Source organism: Berghia stephanieae, chromosome 5 (genome assembly GCF_034508935.2).
Source record: "Berghia stephanieae isolate SIO BIC M18660-M18661 chromosome 5, UCSD_Bste_1.3, whole genome shotgun sequence".
NCBI classification, from domain to species: domain Eukaryota; kingdom Metazoa; phylum Mollusca; class Gastropoda; order Nudibranchia; family Aeolidiidae; genus Berghia; species Berghia stephanieae.
In genome coordinates, this window is record NC_088364.1 from 34,398,196 (window position 1) to 34,411,153 (window position 12,958).

General features: G+C 37.0%; 1 protein-coding gene across 3 annotated transcripts in view; it reads right to left on the reverse strand.

Annotated features, from left to right (window-relative positions):
* The window catches only part of LOC144972801 (choline O-acetyltransferase-like), a 241,606-nt gene that overhangs the window by 99,383 nt on the left and 129,265 nt on the right, over positions 1 to 12,958 (reverse strand). For all 3 annotated transcript variants that reach the window (XM_078914454.1, XM_078914455.1, XM_078914457.1), the window contains one exon: positions 11,506 to 11,532. The gene's annotated coding sequence lies outside the window, so the exon portion shown is untranslated. The remainder of the gene's footprint in view (positions 1 to 11,505; positions 11,533 to 12,958) is intronic.

Consider the following 12,958-nt stretch of genomic DNA (forward strand, 5'->3'; position numbering starts at 1 on the left):
AAGAAGCTCATAACATTGCCATCCGGAAGTATAACGGACCAACACACAAAACTGTGTATCCATGAACGTTTATAGTCGGGTTAATACAGTTCAGTGAGCATTACTCATGAACGCGTATGTCAAAAAACAATAACAAAGACCTGAGTTACGTCATCTTCGAACTATCTATAAAAAGGTAGAAACTGCTTTGATAAAAATAATTCATAATAATTATCCCTAACTTTTATTACCCATTAAAGTAGGTTAAAACGCAGGACTATATATAATATCTTCTCTGAAATCAGTCTCATGGATTTATTTACTGACGATGGTCGCCATCGCTTAAATATTTTATAAATGAAATTTAATGCGTCTATTTCATGGAAATGATAGAAAAATAAAATAACTGATCGTGTATTGTTTTTTTAAAAAGTAGGTATGACGTCTGCAAGGCGATGTTACGATTTTTTCTGACACCCATCAGTTCAAAAAGCGAAACTATGTTTACTTTTATTCTTTGTTTATAATTTTTTAATCATGCATTTAATCAAAGTGGAGGTCACTTACATTTCCTGTTCAGTTTCACTCCAGTGACCACATGTCGAAAATCTGACCAAAATATTTTTATATACTTGAAAATTGCAGATACCATTGTACCTTTCATATGTCGAAAATCTGACCAAAATATTTTTATATACTTGAAAATTGCAGATACCATTGTATCTTTCATATTTTGTACGGAATAGAAAATAGTTATCGTTGTCATGAATATAGTCTGGGGTTTGATTGGAGGGGGTATAAGTAAGTACCAGAGTGTATCTTTCTCCGTTATGTCTTTTTATATACATCTACGTTGTCAGAGGGCATTGGGTACAGCATTATTGCACCGATTCGATTTATCCGCCACGCCGGGTGGTCTTAAGCGTGTCATTTGTCTTAGCCAACTTTGCTGTGCTTCACTGCGGCTAATGCATGGGCTACTCCAGTCTTCCATTGTAATAGATAGACCCGTTAATCCAGTCTTCATTTATAATAGACTTGTTGGGAAAAATCGCCTTGGGGACGGATAAAGGGAATTTAACTTTTTAGAATTTTTATTTTATCAAAGACACTTTGTAACGGATTTTATCTAAGAAGAGAACAATTTTCCACTCTGGTCTTACGGTCAAATGGGTGTGATAACTGTTAGATATTTAACACACGGTGGTCCATCAGACTATGTATGAGACGGCGAGTCGGTAATCCTAACGTTGCCGAATGGTTCTTTTACAGACTTTTTCTCTATATCCTTGGGTTGCTGCAACTGATGTTTCGCATGTATCAGTAGCGATCTTGTTCAGATAAAATCATTCTCTCCTGATTCAAAGGATCTACAACAGCTCAACTTAGATTTGAATACTTGTTTTGAAAAGTTGTACAAATGTTGAGTAAGCTTTTCTTGATATCAAAACACCTCCAATTATTCCAATGACAGATTAACGATTTTTTATTGTAAGCCGTCGAATTGGAAAGAATGCTAATGTCCTATTCAAACATAAACAAATATTATAGATATTTATTACGAGTGAAAGCAATTGCAGAAATATGTGTCACTGACATCAATGCATTCAACAGATGTGCTTTGTGCTTAGATATGCTTTTTAAATATTATTTAGACTTAAAATCATATTATATAATTATTTTATAATTATCAATATCACGAGGTTGAACTGACTATTTTGAAAAAAATATCCACAGCACTAAACTATGAAACAAAGCCATTAAAATCCCGAGGTCACAAGAGAAAATTTGTATCCTCACTAAAAGTCAACCCACAACCTTTGGACACAAAACAAATGCTTTACCCCTTTGTTATTAGTTAAAGTCGCGCAATCCAAATGTTGCACACGACATCACTTGTATGCTAGATCCCAATTTGTTTCACTGTGATTTATAGAAAAAGAATTTCATGAAAACATAAAGTCTGATTAATGTGATAATCTAATTTATTGGTTCATTTGAATGAATTAAAGTAAAGAGTCTAAAATACATATATGGAAGTTTGCCTCACAAAAGCGATTTCAGATAAAATTAGAAAACTAATTTTCTCAGCCCACATTTTGTCAGGTTGTTTTATACTGTGATATTATAAAAGAGAGATTATTTGATTAACAAATCCACTGCAAATTAAAGAAAGGTCTTGTATTTAAGAAAAACATAATCTTATACGGACTTGTCCCTGGCTTAGGTTAACATGATGTGAAAATCCTCTCAAGACCTTTTATTGAAAAATGTTCCAAATTATTTACATTTGGTGATATACTAAAAGCAAAGGTGGTGTTTTATTTTCATGTTCCTCTTTTCCCCATAATATGTAAGGTTTATGATGCTTTTGTGCCAACAACTAAAAGGTATGAACCATAATATTACTGAAATAATATATGCTTTCTAGTTGATAATAACAACATTTTATGAGTTGACCAGCTACTGACGTCATCAACCCTTGAAATAAATAATACTGTGAAATTGAATGTTTGGTTTATTCATCTTAACAACGCCACTACCACATTATCTCATTTGCCTGTCGTGTTTCATTCATCCTGTTTTGTTGATAAATGGGAAACCCGAAACGTTCATTTGATCTATTTTTTGTAATTAACTTGAAGCTTACATTCAAATTCACATTATCATTTATTTCTTCGAGCTCCGAGCAGCAACATTTACTCAACCCTTGAACCATGGCAAACTCACGAAGCTCATCTTAACAATTGCTCTTATCCATAATCACCTAAATTAAAATTTCAAATTGGCCCTGTCTTGACTATTAATTGACAGCCATTATATCTTATGAAAACCAATTCGATGTAAATGGAAGATATTTTGATACCGCATAATGGAAAAGTACTATTTGAACTTTGTCCATATCTGCCGTACACTGAAAAAATAATTTTCAAAACTTTTGGCCAGGAAACTTGTCCTTCTAATATCAATCATACAATCGCAAAACGCCTCTTTTTCATTTAGGCCAAAAAACAGACTTCATTTAATATTGATAGGATAAGAATACTCTGAGCCTATCAAAAATGTCTTAAATAAGCTTGAAATTTAATCCAGACAAGCCAGGGATTGTTGTGGGAATCACGATAGCTTAGATGGTAGCGTACTCGTTTCACAAGCAATGGGACCGAGATCGATCCCGAGTGAAGTCTAGATCTTTTTTTTTCTGACACTCGCCCCAAGTCCACACAGGCAGTGATTGAGCGGCTGGGTCTATAAGATCTGACAGAAAGTACTTTGCGATAGACTAGCTTCCTAGCCAAAGGGTAGCAAAAATCATTTGCTATTGTCTGTTTTACGCTATAGAAATTGTGATAAATTGGGGTACAGTAGGTCTAATAGGTCTGAAAGAAAGAGGTCATTGTAATCTACCGATAAATAAACACAAACTGATGTAGATGAAAAAATATTTCGGTCGTTGTAGGGAAGAATAGTGCGTTTAGAGAGAAATTGTCCCTGTTTAAAGCACGGCCCATCCATCTTTCAGCATAAATATAGTATTGCAGACTTCATTTAACACTTTTGAGCTCGGAACTCGGAAATCTTATTAATAATTACGTCTGTACGAATCTGAATCTGCGAGGATGAAGACTGCAATATATGGAATTGGGAGTGCCATGAATCAAAGACCAGACATTTGAGTTTGGAATGGTGCCAGCAGCAGTCAGTACACTTGGCCTCAGAACATCGAGCAATTGAATTGGATAACAGGATGGATTGATGGATAAATGGGTGGATGGGTTGAAGGTGGGGCAGGCAGATCGATGTGCAGTAAGTGAGTGGATTTTTGGACGGGTCGATGTGTGGATGGATGGGTGGATAGCTTGATAGATTAATAGATGGATGAATCGATGCATGAGTGAAAGTTGGTGGATTTCCTGGGTTAGAATGTGCAGGTGTCAGTTGCACAGAGGTACAGCGTTTCGTCTTGTTACAAGGTCACGTGAATATGAGCCTGGTCAGTATTCGGCTCGGTGACAATGATTGTGAAACACTCTTCTCCGGCGCCGTATTCTTGAGTAAGTCTCTTCACAAATACAACCCACTCGACTTGGTTGTGAATTATTATCTGGCTATTGACAGTGACAGAGTCTATTGTAGAGAACAGGCCACCTTGACAGTACAAAATGGAAATAGGTTCCATGTTGCTTGGTAGTCCATAAAGCGCATATCTCCTGGTGAATCTGTTTAAACGCGATTTATAAATGTTTGTAATAATTTTATCACAGTTGATTGTTTTTTAAAAACATTTTGTAGACGAATGGGTCGATAGATGGATAGATGGACAGATGGATGAATGATAGGCTGTATTGTATGTATGTATGGACGGAGAGATGGATGGATGGATGGATGGATGGATGAATGGAGAGATGAACGGATGGAATGTAAGACAGATTGAGAGATGTATAAGTGGGGTGGCGGGGACTGGTGGATGGTATGGTTATGGTGATTGATCTTCGTCTCAGTACAAACTGGCATCCCCCTTGTTTGGCCATTGTCCCTGGGCCCTGTGAGCACCGTATTAGGAAACAAGAATTGACATGGCAAGTGTTTGAGGGTTTGCTGTGATTTAAAACTCCAGATATGTAGCGGGGGTTGTATTTGAGTTGTTTTTCGAATCGGGAACACTTTTGATTGGATAGTTATCTATTTTCAGATTAGATGGCGATATTTCTCTTGAATTGTTTTGTTCCTTTTAAAAGGGTAGGAGGGGGGGGGGGGGAATAAGTAAGGTGGCTGTGTTTTCATTGCAATTGTTTTCTTCTGGAGAGGTTCTGTCTGCGTTTTTGAGCATTAGACCCAGAGTTAATCTTCGTTTCTTTAGCTTTAGTCTTTATTGCAATCTTATCAGACAAAAGGTCACGCACCCCCCCCCCCCCCCCCCCCCCCGGCCGGCCCCCATTTATCTAAGCTGCAAAAAGCTTGAGCACAGTCAAACTTATGACACAATTTTAGAATAAGATGCCCCGGCCAAATATTTCTATAAGCTTTTACGTGTTGAAGTTATAAGAATGGCTGCTTATATCGTTTCTTTTAGATATGTGATCTTATTTTCTAATTGGTTTTGAATCGTGGTACAGAATTTGTAAGAGTTGGCTTTTCCCCCCAAATATCTATGAAATCAGGATACTTTAGTGAGCGGTTTAGCAGGGTCTATTCCGTGTGGTGGAAAGTACTTAGGGATACATTTGTACCCTCTGCATAGTGTATCAAGCAATTGGAACTGTTCATGTTTATCGCATCAGCAACCAATGTAAAGTCATGTTCTATTGGTGTTTTGTGGCTATAAAGTTCAACTCCTTCTCATGTCTTTTCTTTTTTTTTTATTAAATGTTGATGCTAATATGGATGTTGATCTTCTTTACTTCGAAAATGATACAACGATGGGGGGGGGGGGGGGGGTGTGACGAAAAAGGTAAATAAATGGTATTTGTAGACTGGGAAGGGTTATCTGAAGTTGAGAATTGGTGAGGAAAGCGGGGAGAGTGGGGGGGGGGGGGGGGGGGGGTTAGGATCATATATAATCAAGAGACTAGAATTATGGGATGGTATTTTGGGAGGATTGGGTAGAGTACATAATAGAGGAGGGTGGGGTTACTGCGGGAGTAAATGATGGTCGTTACTTGTTAAATGGATTGATTACACCCTTCGATGATGGAGCGGGTGGACGCCAGCCCAATGGGTTTGCTGGGTGGGGGATGAGATTGGTTGGATGAGTGCCCAAGGAGTGGGGGGTGAATGGTGTATAGCTGGTGGGGTGGGGATTGGGGGGGGGGAGCCGGTAATGCTAGTGAATTGGGTACCAGCTTTATGTTAGGGATTTAAAGAATTTTGAAGAAATTGGGAGGGGGTATTGAGAGGTAGAGAGAGGTTGAACAGCGGCATCATAAATGAAATGGAAGGGAGAGGGGAAAGGAAGGGGGATTGGGGGGGGGGGGAGTGATTCGGAATTAGCAAACTTATTTTTCGATGTTCGATTTTTGTTTGATAGAGGCAGCACGACCACCCCGTCTGGTGCAGATGTCTAACGGAGCAGTTAGTTGGAAAACGTAGGCAGGGGAAATCACTGCCTGCCCCAAGGATGGCCCCTTTTTCTGCTTTGATTGATGGACATGGGGCCTTGGGGCCTCGTCCGTCTATGTCTCGGTAATTCCAAACGGCGACTTGTTCGTCTCATCTTATCACCCCCCCCCCCCCCCCCCCCCCCCTCCCCTTTCCTTTCGACTTCTCTCCACCTCTTATTGTTGGTCTGAGTAGTAAGAAAGAAAGAAAAAGTGAGTGAGAGAGAGAGAGAGAGAGAGAGAGAGATAGAGAGAGAGAGAGAGATAGATAGATAGATAGAGAGAGAGAGAGCTATGTGAGGGAGGAATAGAGAATGCGAGGGAAGACGATGGATTATTGAGGTTTTTATCTCACATTTCTCCTAAACCTTTAAGTCACATAAAAGTGGGAGCGACAAGATATGAAGTGAATAGAAAAGTGCCAGAAGACAATAGAGAATAAAAAATTAAAAAATTTTTCGCGGCGGTGGTGGGGTTTGAACCTGCGACCTTATTGGTACGACAACTCCGCCTGGCAGGTGAGAGCGTGGCTCTACCGTGTGAGCTATCCACGAACACAAAAAATATTCGTTTCAAACTCAAAGTCATTACTAGATCCCTCTCTCACCCACTTCTTGAGACCGCCGATTCGTTCGTACACCACCATCGCGAATAATTTTGACCAGCAGTTAAGCTTAATAGCCAATATTCTCAACACAAACATATAACATAGAAACGATTGAGACATTGAGTATGCTCCGGTGTGTGGGGTGAATTTTTAATTCAGAAAAGTGAGTGGAGCAGGCACTTATGTTGGTAACAACAAGATATGAAGTGAATAGAAAAGTGCCAGAAGACAATAGAGAATAAAAAATTTTTGGGAGCGACTTTTTATAAAGACTATTCGATATTTCAATTTCAAGTAAGGTTTGAGCTCTAATTTCTTGTAAAATAAATTATAGAAAGAAAAGTTACCAAAAATACAATATGGTCAATAACTGAAATATCATATGAAAGATTATCCCAGGCAGGACTTTGGATAGCGTTATGTGATTATAAAGGAATGAAAATAGTTTATGATTTCATTTTGTTTTACTGGTCATCCTATGTTGTTTTTAATGATTTATGAATTGATCAAAAGTCTTAATCTTTGTACCAAGTTCAAAAGTCAGGCTAGATGGTATAAGTATCATCACTATCCGATTAAAACAATTTTCTAGGGTTACTTCCGACAGTTTTGCATAAAAATCGTTTACTGTAATAATTCCATTCTTTTTAAGTTTATCAAATTATTTAATGTAATATTCATATTTTTCCTCTTAAACTAGTTTATTTTCTTGTTTTAAACATCAACCTCGACATCGTCAGCAAATTTACACATGAAAAGGTAAACTTGTATAATGAAGCATCAAAATACATTTTCCATTTATTGTCCACGATAAAATGCGTGGATTTGATCAGTTCAGGCCCAAATTCAATCCAACCTAATCCATTTGTCAGAAAACTCATTTTCTTGACGGAGACACATCGGGCAGTGAGACGATCGTCTGGGCAGGGGTGAAGAGAATCTTTCCGCCTCGGAATTGAATCTTGAGGTTCAAAGGTTATGGCGTCTCTACGTCATCAGATGGAATGGCCCCGATGGGAGCTGCTAGCAAATCACGCAAACCCGGAGATCGCGATAAGATACGAGGTTTTTGGAGTGATGACTTTTGGTGATCAAAATAGGAGTCTGAGTAGAAAATTCGATAAAACTCGCAGAGCTGGGAGTGTCTAGGATGTTATGTGAGAAAAGTCGATTTTGTGAAATGAAAATGTAGACCTAAATCAATAAAGGCTAAGGGTAAAATATTAAAAACAAATATCAGAACGGGAGTGGCTGCCTCACTCTTGGACGGTGAAGGGGGTGTGATGTGGCATAAAAGAGAATTCATTTCTAAAATGTATCCATGTTCTTATTGACTTTTTTTGTGTGGAATGTCATTTTGTTAGTGTAAGCTTTGCTTGGTTGCCTTTTTGTTGTCGTTGTTGTTGTTGTTGTTGTTGATGATGATGATGATGATGATATTGTTGTTGATGATTTTGTTCTTGTTCTTTCTGATGCTGCTGTTTGTCTTGAGCGTTTTGTTGCTGTCATATGTTTGTTTTGTTTTGGTTTGGGTTATTTCGTTGTTTTTAAAAAACTTTTTTCTTGTTTTATTTTTAATTGCTTTTTTTTTTTTTTTTTGCATTTGTTTTTGTTTTTGGTTTGTTTGTTTTGTTTTGTTTTGTTTTGTCTTTATTTTTTTTATGTGGTTTTTAAAAATCAATTATTAAAGCAAATATTTTCTGCCCGAAAGTTGTGGTATATTAGTGGACGTGGTAAATTTCTTTTGATTTTTAAATATTGAGAAAATGCTTTTGTTCTCTGCCTTATTCCATCGATCCTAAACACGTCCCTGTCAGCCGAGTAAGCTGACTTCCCAGACAGTGAACGTTCATCACAGAGAGAATACAATGATAATATGAAACAAATAGATATAGGCATTTATATTGCGCAAGTTGCATGGGTTCGTGATGCCAGAATACGCTTTGCTATTTATTATCAAACGCCGAGGCAATGTGGAAATAACATTCGATTTCATACAGTTTTGTTGCCTGTCTGGCGTCCTTTATGTAAAATAGCATTCTTGCAATTCCCGCCACTGCCTGTCACCGGGTACTCATTTGCGAGGAGAATTTTAAAGCTAAGTTTACTTTATTTTGATTTCATTTTTGAATATTTTTTACCTATTTACCTATCACTTAAGAGTTAGGTCAACCTAGTTTTATTTTTATATTTTATCTCTTTCCTATAATATTTTAAATATGACTTTGAAACGCACCCTTCTTCTCCCGTTCTCGCACTATCTATCTCTCTCTCTCTCTCTCTCTCTCTCTCTCTCACTCTCTGTGTCTCTCTCTCTCTCTCTCTCTCTCTATCTATCTATCTATCTATCTCTATCTTTCGTTCTTTCTTTTTAAAATTATATATACATCTTAATAGGGTATATAGGGAGTCAATAATATCACTATGTCTAGTGTCTAGTATTCTTCAATAACACCCCCCCCCCCCCCCCACACACACACACACCCTTCCGTCCCCCTATCTTATGCTTGATTTATATAGTTTTGGTCGTGATTTACATTTCATCTCATTGTCGTCCTCTCTCTCTCTCTCTCTCTCTCTCTCTCTCTCTCTCTATCTATCTATCTATCTATCTCTCTCACTCTCTCTCTCTCTCTCTCTGTATATATATTATATATATATATATATATATATATATATATATATATATATATATATATATATATATGTGTGTGTGTGTGTGTGCGTGCACGCACACACAAAGATACATACACACACACACACACACACAAACACATTTTTACCCATAATGAATCAACTATTATGACAATCTAATACACATAACATCTTTCATGTTTACTTGAAGAGGGCCAAAAGCCGACACGTCGTTTGTTTGTGTTGTTCCCTTATATATGAGTCACATTTACTCTCTCTCTCTCTCTCTCTCTCTCTCTCTCTCTCTCTCTCTCCAACTCATTTGCGCCTTTTTTTAAAAAAAGAGGTAATCTGTATATCTGTATAAAGACTGCTCAGAGATGGCACTAGACAGAGAAATATGGAAGACTAGGGTATCCGGACCTCTATGAGGAGGAACCATGGTAAGGTAAGGTAATCTTGACAATGTTTTAACGCGATTATGTTCACCTATGTGCTCATTGACCATATTCAATATCGTTTCAAGCTAGATTTATCTATTAATCTATCTATCTATCTATCTATCTATCTATCTATCTATCTATCTATACATCTAACTATCTATCTGTCTGTCCATATTCTTTCTTTCTTCAACATCCATCCATCCTTTAATTTATCTATATCTCTCTTTCTTCCTCTCTCTCTCTCTCTCTCTCTCTCTCTCTCTCTCTCTCTCTCTCTCTGTCGATTTCTCTATTGGAAAAAATTAAAGGGTAGATTCAATGGATACTACGAAGACTATGATGACTTACCTTCCAAGTATAGAGGAAATCTCCAGCATACTGACCAAACAAATTCATCTTCGTTTTGGCAAGACAACTATATTACTTAAAATACTGATAGATCAATTTGACTCCCTCCCCCCCCCCCTCCGCCAATCTTGTCAATTAACTCTCAAACCCGAGACGGCTGTATAGAAGTGGTATGACATGAAGGTCGAGGGTTCGACCCCCGCTCTTGGCGGCGCATAGTTGAGTCCTTGGAAAAGGCTCTTTACTCTCATTCTCTCACCGGACTCAGATGTAAATGAATACCTGGCAGTTAACAGCGTTGTCTCTGTCCGAAAGAAATGTAATATCGCCTAACAAGCGTCATGTCTTGTCCTATATGTTACGTGTTGCTGTTGGCTAGAGATCCCGAGTAAAGCGCTTTAAGCACGTTTCGTGGATATTGCTATATAAATGCTCACGTTTTTTGCTTGTTTTTTTGTAGGAGTATCTCAGATTTGGGGCTTTACGACAAGTTAGAGTCTTCGTATTGCGTCGATATTTGAAACTAACATTTTCTGGCCAATGAAAAAACAAAAGTGTCAGGGTACGCCAGAAATGGCCATGGAAATGCATGATAGGAAATTATTGGTTTTATTATAGCTATGATAATCCGACTTTGTCACAGTGAGTCATGAATTGAAGAGAATCTCTCTCTCTCTCTCTCTCTCTCTCTCTCTCTCTCTCTCTCTCTCTCTCTCTTTCTCTCTCTGTGTGTATGGGTGGGTGGGGGTGGTGGGGGGGGGGGGGGGGTTGTGAATGGGGGAGGAGGAGGAGGGAACTCTAATGATATGCAAACTGGCGGAAGTGGTCAGAGATAGGGGGAATAATCCCCGATGCAAGAGAGGGAGAGATTACTTTCCAAGACATGAAGTGAGTCGTAAATTCAATTGCGGTCTTTTGATTTCTGGCAGTTCTACAAGTTCCCTCTTGCGGTTACAGGTTTTTGTATTTATTGTCAAGATAGGATGTTGATGACAGTAGGCGTTACTATTTTTTATTGTATTTATACATTTTATTATTTTTATCTATACAATGGATTGGAATGTGGAAAAAGAGGAGGAAGGAGGAGGAGGAGGAGGAAGACAATGATGAACAGGAGGAGGAAGAACTAAACAAGAGAAGTTTGAAGAGTTGGTTGAGTGGTGGTGGCGTTTATTGTAGGAAAAAGAGAAGGATAAGGAGGGGAGGAGGATGAGAAGGAGGAGGATGAGACGGAGAAAAAGAAACTTTTTTAATGATATAAAATGAAGATCATGATGACGATGATAAAGGGGGGGGGGGGGGGAGGAGGAGGAGAAGGGGGAGGAGGAGAGGAGAAGGAAGAAGAAGAGGAGAAAGAGGCTAAATGTGGATTTTTGAAAAAAGGCTTTACACTTACCATAGACAGATTGTTACATCATTGTACCTGAAATGAAAAAGAAAAGCGTGGATACTGCATTATATAAAAGTTCACCCTTTTCATTGTATTTTGAGTTGTTTTTGAAAATTTTGTTTTTGTTTTATAATCATTATTTGGAAAGTTTTTGCTATTTTATTTTTTTATTTATTTATTTTGTTTTTGTTTTTTTGTAAGGGGGGGGGGGCAGGGGTTTCTTCTTTACTAATACTTTGTCTTCGTTTTTTTTTTTTTTTTTTGTTATCTTTAATGCGATGTTTTTCTTTTTGCTTTATTTTATTAGGAAAAACAAACAGCTAGATCTCTTCAGCAAACTACAAGAATAAAAATAGATCGTATCAAATTACAAATAGACACAAAACATGTTTATAGGTATTTTAAAAGATCCTGGATAGCCCTATCGCTCGGAATTTTTCCTATGTATAAAGGATGAAACTGTAACAAGTGCTTGCTATAGAAGGCTAGTCGATCGAAAAGTTGGTTCTGTCAGAACCAAGTTAGACATTAAATGCCCGAAACTGGCTAAAAATAAAACAACATAAAGTAGATTATTTACGTGTCTGATACTCATGCGCAAGAATTATTAAACAAAAATGAATATGACACCCTTAAAATAGAAAAAAAAACATATTATACGTAACGTTTCGAGCTCAAAACCCTTCTGTAGTCAACGACAAAAACAATTAGAGTGATAATACTTCACTTCACGTAAAATCCTAACGCGTAAGTGGAATCTCTGTAGTTACCAGTTTGAGAGACGCGATGACGGAATGTACTTCACAGCACTTATCCCGACTAGACATTACAGAAACCCTTTCTCACCTTATGTACGGATTTTAGCTGTTTTCCTGAAGAAGGGCTTTGAGCCTGAAACTTTCCATGTTTAGAATTGTGTGCTTTCTTGAAGCTATTATATTCATTTTTATTAATTACCTTTTACAGTCAACAATATCAACCAGGATAGGATTCACTCTCGCAAAAAAAAAAAAAAATAAAAAAAAAAAAAAAACAAAACAAAAAAAAAAAAAAAAATAAACAATAAAAAAAAAAAAAAAAAAAAAATAATAATAATAATAATAATAATAATATAATAATAATAATAATAATAATAATAATAATAATAATAATAATAATAATAATAATGATAATTCTGACGTTCCTTGGCATAACTGTTTAAAAATTTTGGTTTTAAAAATCCAGTGATTACTGAAAGCTCATTTAAGCAAATGCATCCTTGTTGCATCACCTGGCGCCGAATTATGAATTAAAAGTTTTATCTTTTTATTTTCTTGTTACTGGGTAATTTTTCTTTTTCTTTGACGTATTGTAATCGAATATCATTCCAGATTAATTTACTTCAATCATATGAGTTTATACGCACTTAAGCTAACCCTGTTTTACTTTAAAATGCTGTTAAACTGATGTATTGATATTT